Source organism: Rhinatrema bivittatum, chromosome 3, assembly GCF_901001135.1.
Source record: "Rhinatrema bivittatum chromosome 3, aRhiBiv1.1, whole genome shotgun sequence".
In the NCBI taxonomy this organism is placed as follows: domain Eukaryota; kingdom Metazoa; phylum Chordata; class Amphibia; order Gymnophiona; family Rhinatrematidae; genus Rhinatrema; species Rhinatrema bivittatum.
Window position 1 is genome coordinate 451,745,096 of NC_042617.1, and position 8,746 is coordinate 451,753,841.

An 8,746-nucleotide genomic window follows, 5' to 3' on the forward strand; every position below is an offset into this window, starting at 1 on the left:
GTTTGGAATCCTTACAATGCATTTCATCGCCCCTGATTGATTCTACCCCCAAGCCCTGAACACAGTAACTGTTATTGCTCAGCTGCTGTAACTGAGCAGAACATTTAAATAAGAATCTAATAAACAACTGACTGCCAGACACCGCTTAAGCACAGGCTGAATGGGCAGACCCTTGTACTAGCATTCCTCCCCGCACTCCGAGGTGGCTGGACACAGATCCCCGATTTATAAATGTCCAAAGTGATGGCAGCAACCATATTAGCAGTACAACACAAGGAGTCAAAGACGACAACTGCAGGCTGGTGGAGCTGCTTGGAAAGCTGCCATATTCCACTGAAAACAATCAAAGACAAGAAGCATTCTGTTATTACCTAAAGATACTGTCTTTGCTCGTGATCTTTTGCTCCTGCTGTTTTCTTTTTCCACAGAAGAGTCGGACTTTCTGAGGATTCTTTTCTCTGAATTGTTGGTTAAAAATATGCAAAGCCTCTGCAAGTTCCTAATGCCAGAAACAAATCTCTGTCTGTGCCCTAGTCAATTATTACCTTGCAGGGCCGACACTGTTTCAGAATTGTGGGTGAGGCTTAGCAGGTCAGAGGCCCTATGTGCGATAGTTGCTATTGAAAGGCTTGGTTTATGCCCAGTGTCCTGGATTCTGGTCTCGCCCTCATCCCTACCATTTCTCCTGCCTCCTTTGTATTTAGGGGAGGTTTTGTGTGTGTGTGTTTGAAAGACAGATGGTGGACTGGAGTGCATCACATGACCTGATGCAGGAGGAGGAGCAGAGAGGAATTGTGAGGATGTTGATATGAAGGGTAGGTTTATTCTGATTGTAGACATAGGTGGTTTCTCGTAAGTCTGAAACCTGAAATATTAACTCCAATATGCATTTGAATTATTTTTTAAATCCCTGGCACAAAATCTCAGCTCCCCCCAGCCCTTCAGAGCAGTCTCCATTCGCATCTGACTTTATGCTCACTTTGAATTTTTAATCACTCTTTTCAGGTATGTTAAGACTGGGGACAATTTTAAAATTAACTGTGGATCTACAAGCAGGGGGAATGTGTGTACTTTATACTCACATTCTTTACAGCTAAAAGCACAAAATCTGCATGTTAAAGAGGGCAATCTACAGCCAGCAGGTCATATCCAGTTCATGGGAGGCTTTGATCTGGCTTGCAACAGCAAGACTGCGCCCGAAACACAGTGGCAACAGCATGTCCCTGCTGCCCGAAAGGGACATCCACATCTGGAAGTGGTGTCGCCACTTGACTCTCGGGCAGTTGTAACTCCTCAAACTGGAATGAAACTCAGGAGGGACCTTCATTGGCTCCATCCCCTCCCCCACACACCTGAACTGGGCCCTCAGTGCAGCCATTGGGTCCAAAAGATTTCTCCCACCCGTGCTTTGGAGAAACTGTCAGCCTTTTATGGGCTGAAAGTGGCACCTCATTTGCACTGCCATTGGTTGGCAGGTGAAGAAAAGTCAAATAACCTCTTTTTCTTTTATTTTTGCATTGAAAAAGGAGAAATCATTATGTACTATAGAAACATAGAAACATAGAAATGACGGCAGAAGAAGACCAAACGGCCCATCCAGTCTGCCCAGCAAGCTTCACACATTTTTTCTCTCATACTTATCTGTTTCTCTTAGCTCTTGGTTCTATTTACCTTCCACCCCCACCATTGAAATATCTAGCTTGATTAGTTAGGGGTAGTAGGGGTAGTAACCGCCGCAATAAGCAAGCTACACCCATGCTTATTTGTTTTACCCAGACTATGTTATACAGTCCTTATTGGTTGTTTTTCTTCTCCCCTGCTGTTGAAGCAGGGGAGAAGAAAAAGAGATATTTACTTTTGATTCTAGATTTTCAAAATCGTGCCTGCTCATGTACGTTTTTTTGAAGGTTAGAATCCAAGTTTCTATCCGAGCACTAATATTGAAAGTGTACCTGCAGGGTCAGCCTGGTGGCTGAGCAGCAGTCCCTTTTCTTCCTGCTAGACCTGCTTGGGTTTTCCCCATTCCTTAGCTTTCAGAGACAGAGGTCACACCCCACTTATGATGTTACTCTTTTGCATAAAAGGGAAAGTAGGCAGAGGTAGCTGCAAACATGGGTAGAATAACTCATTGTTTACTCCCAGATTCATCAGTTGCACCCTGGCTGGTGGAGTTTACTAGCTTCTGGGATAACAACCTCTCAGGGTTGATTTTCCCAGTGCAGCTGTCTCCCAGAGATTTCTTTCTGGCTGTAGGTACCTAGGGCTTGGATCCTTGTTTGCGAGGGTCTGAGGATCCCTCCTAGGTTGACTTCCTTCCCTAGTAAGTGGTGATCCTGAGGGACTTGCCTTTATCAAAAAGAGTTTTGTTCTGGGGCTTGAGCTCTCTCACGCTCGCTGTCTCTGACTCCCTGCCCCCGTTTTTTGGTTGTTGAGTGTTCTGCTTTGCTCAGACTGAGATGAATACAACTAAGTAAAAGCAAGAGTTTTTCTACACCATATGAGTGAGGACTTCAGTGGTCTAAAGCACAGCAGCATTGAGCAGCAGTATTAGGTAGGTGGTGAGTAAGCCAGAGGGTGAAGCACATGAAAAGGAAGAGAGTGTAGGCCGCACCGAGCCGCAGCAGGGGTTAAGGCAGGCCTGTACACCAGCGGTAGCACCGCATTGTGCAAAAAAAAAAAATGCAGTTGCTAGAATAGCTAACTATTGGCAGTGTGCTTGAACGGCACAGTGAAAACCTTGCTACAATTATTTAGAAATGCTAAAGCTATCTGGGCAGAGGATTTGGAGCTGGGATTTGTGGGGATTCTCTATATAAGTACAATTTGTGCTGGATACAGTGAGACGCTAACAGCTGAAAACATACTCTGTGGCTGCAGGTGCAGCTCCTTGGCACTTGGAAGGTGCCCAGTAAGGTAGGCTCCTTCTGCCCATCTTGTGATGGCAAACCGGATGTGGATACCTGGGAAGGGCATAACTGTATCTCTTCTCATGTAGGGGAAGAGCTTCAGGAGGGGTGAAACATCAGCTATGGATGGATGCTGCTTCCCTTACCCTAGGGAAAAAAAGGTCTCATTCCAGGACAAGTAGACTCGGTAGCTCCTCTTGTGGAAGGGGAAACTGAAGCAGCCCAAAGGAACAGTATGATAGACTCATAGCAGGGCTTTGTTCTAGAATCAGCTTAGGGATACGGCAGGAGTTCACCCTAGAGGGTTTTCCCCTGATTTTGTCCTCTTAATATACCAGGCTTTCTGTGCTATGTAGAAGATGGGCTTTATGGCAAGTGCAAAATCCCTAGACCATGGATCTTTGGGGAACAGAACTGGAGCCCCTAACTGCTCACAGGAGACGTGGAAGTGGAGGGATTTGCCTGGTATGACCACCGCGCCAGACTCCAGGAGAAGGATGGCTGGCAGTCAGATCTGCGCCGCGTGTACCCAGGAGTTCTCAGGAAGGACAGTGCTCTTTGAGGAAGAACTTGCAGACTTCATCACCAGCATTCAGACAGCCTTGAAAACTCCAAACACTAAAACAGAGGACATGTCGGAGGGCAACCTATATCTTACAGGTCATTAGTAAGCCCACAAGAACTATTTCATTAAATGAGGTCCCAAGATGGATGGTACTGTCAGAATGGAACTTCTCTCAGGGCGGCTCAAAGGCGGCAGGATAATGGAGTGATTATATCCTCTCCCTGAGGATGAGAAGAATTAGCTGCTGCGCGTCCCAAGAGTGGACATGCTCATGTCAGCTATGGCTTGCAAAACCACCATCCCATAGAGGAAGGTGCCCTTCCTTCCTGGGGGCCTTGAGGGACCCCAGGAAGGAAGACAGAGGCGGTTCTAAAGCAGGCCTTCGCCACAGTGGACATGACAATTCAGGACTCTATTTTCTGGAGTTATTAGCTCAAGCTACCCTAAGCTGTGTTCAACAATACCAGAGAATTGGCGGTAGCCTTTTTGGCACATATATTGTATGACCTGGTCAAGTTATCCTGAAGGTCGATTGCCTTTGAGATGGCAATTAGAAGACTAATGTGGCTCCATAATTGGGCAACGGACTCAGCATCTAAGGCATGTCTGTGTAAGCTCCCGTTTGGGAGCGGAGAGGGGGCTCCTTGTTGGTGAAGTTAGAGAATCTAGTAAAGGACTTAGGCAAAACCAAGCCACAAAGGCAGGCAGAGGAAAGAGGTCATTTGAACATGTGAGGACTTAGAAAACCTTCAAAAAAGAACTAGGATGTTCACCAAAGCCTACCAACAGCCAATGACTCTGTTATAACTTCCTCCCTACCGACTCATATAAACATGTAGAACCAATCCAAAGCACATAATTTAACCTGTACAGTTCAACAACCGAACTATCTTATAACGCCTACAATAAATATTTTAACAAGCACGTGAATTTTTAAACATCCTGTTAAACATCAAAACAGTAAATCATTGTGATGGCGAAACCGAACGACGGTATATAAAACTCGATAAATAAATAAAAATAAAATAAAAAAGTACCAGCATAAGGGCAAGGAGGCTGGGTCGGTAACGTCACAGGTATCTAGAGGGAGATTCTAGTCCTTTTGTAGGGCCAAGAGGCTGAGGACCAACCCACCTGAAGCTGTGGATGGTAGCTACTCTGCCCAATAAAATATTCTAAGCCCCTCCGCTAGTAAGTCAAGGCAGCAATTTAACTCTACTTTCCTTGGAAGTGGCCCATATTTTAGTGAGCCAATGTTTTCCAAATATAACTTTAAAGGTGTACTTGCACAATGATGCCACTCCAGCTCCAGATTTATTTTTTATTTTCCCCCATGTTTGGCAGTTCAGAGTGTTTGTAGTAGAAGCATCCCTGCAAAGGATACAGGACTTAAAGCAATAATTCCAATCCTGCCACCAGGAAAGGGATAGAGTGTGTGTTCACTTTACTTTGTGGGGCCAAGGAAGGGCAAAGATGATGTGCCCATACTAGATTTAAGAGGAATGAGCAGGGACTTCAGGGTGCCTCATTTCAGACTGAGGACCCTTGTTATGGTTCTATAAATAAATGCTTAAACACTGGCATCTTAAGAAAGAACTTTATTTTAGATAAAATATGTAATATTTCAGGAGAGTGTGAGATTGTTTTGAATTGACTTGCTAGTAGTCTCAGAGAGCACTGCCAGATTAAATACACACCAAATTAAATAGATAGCCACATCCAATTTACACACCAATAAGCTAGTTTGTTTGCATAACATTTTCCTAATTGGTTGGAATTATAATTTTATCTCATGACTGGTAAAAGAAAATCTGAACACATTACACCTGTTCTCAACCAATTACAGTGGCTCCCAATAGAGAAAAGAATAGAATTCAAAGTTCTCTCAATACTTCATAAAGCAATTTATAAAGCAGACTACACTGCCCTTGATGACATCATACATATCCATTGTTCTCTACGCACAAGAACAACTAGTAAACTTCAACTAGTGATTCCATCACTTCCACATGCCAAACTGTCTTCCACCAGAAACAGAGCCATTTCCATCATTGGCCCAAAGTTATGGAATTTGTTACCTCATTACCTAACCGTTCAAGAAAACATAAAATCTTTTTAAAAAGACCTAAAAGCCTGGCTACTCAGCCAAACTATTAATGACAGCACGCACAATGATCTTAAAATATAATCCCATAGCCTTCTAACATTCAATCTCCCCCTATGACAATCTCTCCTGCTTTCAAGCTACAGATGTCTCCTTTTATGATTTGAACTCAGATATTTCAATGTACCTATCCTTTTGTATATCTTGTTTTGTTTATACTACATTATATGCCAGTTCTCAGTTTATTGTTAAAATTACATTTTAAATTTTTTAATGTAACAGGTTGTTATAAATGTAAACCGGAGTGAAGGCAACTCTGCTATACCTCAGTATATATAAAAAAATGCTAAATAAATAAAATTAAAGGCAGGAACGATATGTCATATTGAACTCAACATACTTTTTAGCTTTTGGCCTACATTCTAGCATTTCAACTTATTCTGGCATGCCAACAATCTTGAATAGTTTTACAACTCTATTTAGAGCAGTTTCACAGTGCAGTAATGATTTTTCTACTCAATTAGTTTGGTTTCATAGAAAAAACCTTTTCAAAGCACCCTAATATACACTGTTAAGTAGTCAGGATGGGGAGAAAAAGAGGTTACCTGGTATCAGAGCATCACCCCATAGGGAAAGCAGAGTAATGACCACCCAAGGGACACTCTGATCTCTGGCCATACTGGCCCATCTAAGCTGGGCTAAAAGAGGCAGCACTAGAACTATTGAACAAAGCACAATCGAGGGTCATCAGAATACTACAGAGGATTCTCTGGCCAAGATTAAAGACTATGCGTGGCCCAAGAATAGACATGTGTTAACCCAGTCTGGGTCCCAGTTAGCAGTATGACATCTGGTAGGAAGAGAAGATATTTGTAAGGATCTTGTCAGGAGGTGCAGGCCAGACCTAGAAGTCAGTCATTGCAATGTGGAATCCAAGGATACAGTGACCTGCTTCCATCTGATACACAAGGTCAGTCTTCGGTTAATATTCTCATCTTGGTGACTGATACGTAAGGAAGGATAAAGAAGATAAGGCCACCTATAAAAATGATGGCGGCAACACTGGTCTGACCAAGAAGAAGGCCTGATAAGACAGTGTGTGGCAACCCTGAGAACAGGGGTAGCCAGGACAGGGCCTGGTACAGACAGGAGAACCTTCTCCATCTTTGGGATATGGTCTGGCTCTTGAGAAGGTACGACTTCAAAACAGGATACTCGCAAGAAATATCCATACTAGCCACAATGCTGAAAGCATGTAAAAACTTAATCTCCTTAGCCTATGTCAGAATCTGGAGGTTGTTTGAGGTGGACTGTCAAGAGAATGGAATCTGATCATGGAAAATGGATGTATTGCAAATCTTGGACCTTCTACAGAAAGGCTTGGACAAGGGCCTAGCCCTCAAATCTCTTTCTCTCTCTTTCTCTCTCCATGCTCACTCTTTGCCCTCCCCTGAGGAGGGGATGATCTCAAGCGATCATAAAAAATGTAATAAGAACTGAAAGAAAGGGCATACTTGAGATTTCTTGTCTGATTGCTCTGACTGAGGCTGCTGACCAGGGCCACTGACTACTCCCCCTTTTATGCAAAAGACTGATTGCATAAGGGGTGTGTGATCTCTGTGACTGGCAGCTGAGGAATGAGGAAATCCAAAGGGTAATGGATTGGTCTAGCAGGACACGAGGAAAGAAAATTATCAGATAAAAACACTTTTACCATACTACATACTGCCATTAAAAGGACTTGAGTTCAGTAAGCTATTGACAGCCAGAAAGAATAGTCAGGAAAATACAATTGAACAGATAGCATCAACATTTCAGATATTTATTATATACAATCTTATCTCTATCACAATACAAAACAGTTCAGAATATTTACATTCATCAAACAGGTAGTATGAAAACAGTCAAATTCTTCATTTTCATGTACTGCCAAATGTACAGTACACAGAAGGAACAATAAATTGTGGAATTCCTCATAAAACAAATCTCAAAAAATATTTAGTTTGCAATCTCCTGAAAAAAGTAGTTTTTTCCCCCACAATCAGAACTGAAAGAGGTGATCCTGTTTTTAGTTGTCATGTCCATAAAATGTATTTCCAGTCTCTTTAAATAATTAAAAAAAAAATCCGATGATAAGGGATTGAAATAGTAAATGACATTGTCAGGATGATCTTAGCATCCATAATTTATTTATATTTTTAAAATTCCTCCATTTTACCAATTAAAATATAAGTATTGCCAAATGTACAGTACACAGTAGGAACAATAAATTGTGGAAGTCCTCATAAAACAAATCTCAAAAGAAATATTTAGTTTGCAATCTCCTGAAAAAAGTAGTTTTTCTCCCCACAATCAGAACTGAAAGAGGTGATCCTGTTTTTAGTTCTCATGTCCATAAACGGGCGGATTTTAAAAGCCCTGCTCGCGTAAATCTGCCCGGATTTATGCGAGCAGGGCCTTGCGCGCCGGCGCGCCTATTTTCCATAGGCCGCCGGCGCGCACAGAGCCCCGAGACGCGCGTAGGTCCCGGGGTTTTTGGAAGGGGGCGTGTCAGGGGCGGGACCCGATGACGCGGTGTTTCGGGAGAGGGCGTGGTGTTTCGGGGGCGGGAGCGTGGGCGTGGTGCCGGCCCGGGGGCATGGTCCAGGCCTTCGGACCAGCCCCCCGGGTCGGAGCACGGGGCGCGCGTAGATTTACGACTGCTTCTCGCAGGCGTAAATCTACGGACAAAGGTAAGGGGGGGGTTTAGATAGGGCCGGGGGGGGGGGTTAGGTAGAGGAAGGGAGGGGAAGGTGAGGGGAGGGCGAAAGAGAGTTCCCTCTGAGGCCGCTCCGATTTCAGAGCGGCCTCGGAGGGAAAGGTGACAGGCTGCGCGGCTCGGCGCGCGCCGGCTGCCCAAAATCGGCAGCCTTGCGCGCGCCGATCCAGGATTTTAGAAGATACGCCACGCATAGGTGGCGTATCTTCTAAAATAAAGATTTTAGAAGATACGCCACGCGTATCTTCTAAAATCCTGGATCGGCGCGCGCAAGGCTGCCGATTTTGGGCAGCTGGCGCGCGCCGAGCCATGCAGCCTGTCACCGTTCCCTCCGAGGCCGCTCCAAAATCGGAGCAGCCTCAGAGGGAACTCTCTTTCGCCCTCCCCTCACCTTCCCCTCCCTTCCTCTACCT

At 44.3% G+C, this 8,746-nt stretch overlaps 1 protein-coding gene across 1 annotated transcript in view; it reads left to right on the forward strand.

The window, feature by feature from the left end:
• Positions 1-8,746, forward strand: part of C3H2orf50 (chromosome 3 C2orf50 homolog) — a 101,041-nt gene that overhangs the window by 26,352 nt on the left and 65,943 nt on the right. The window lies entirely within an intron of this gene.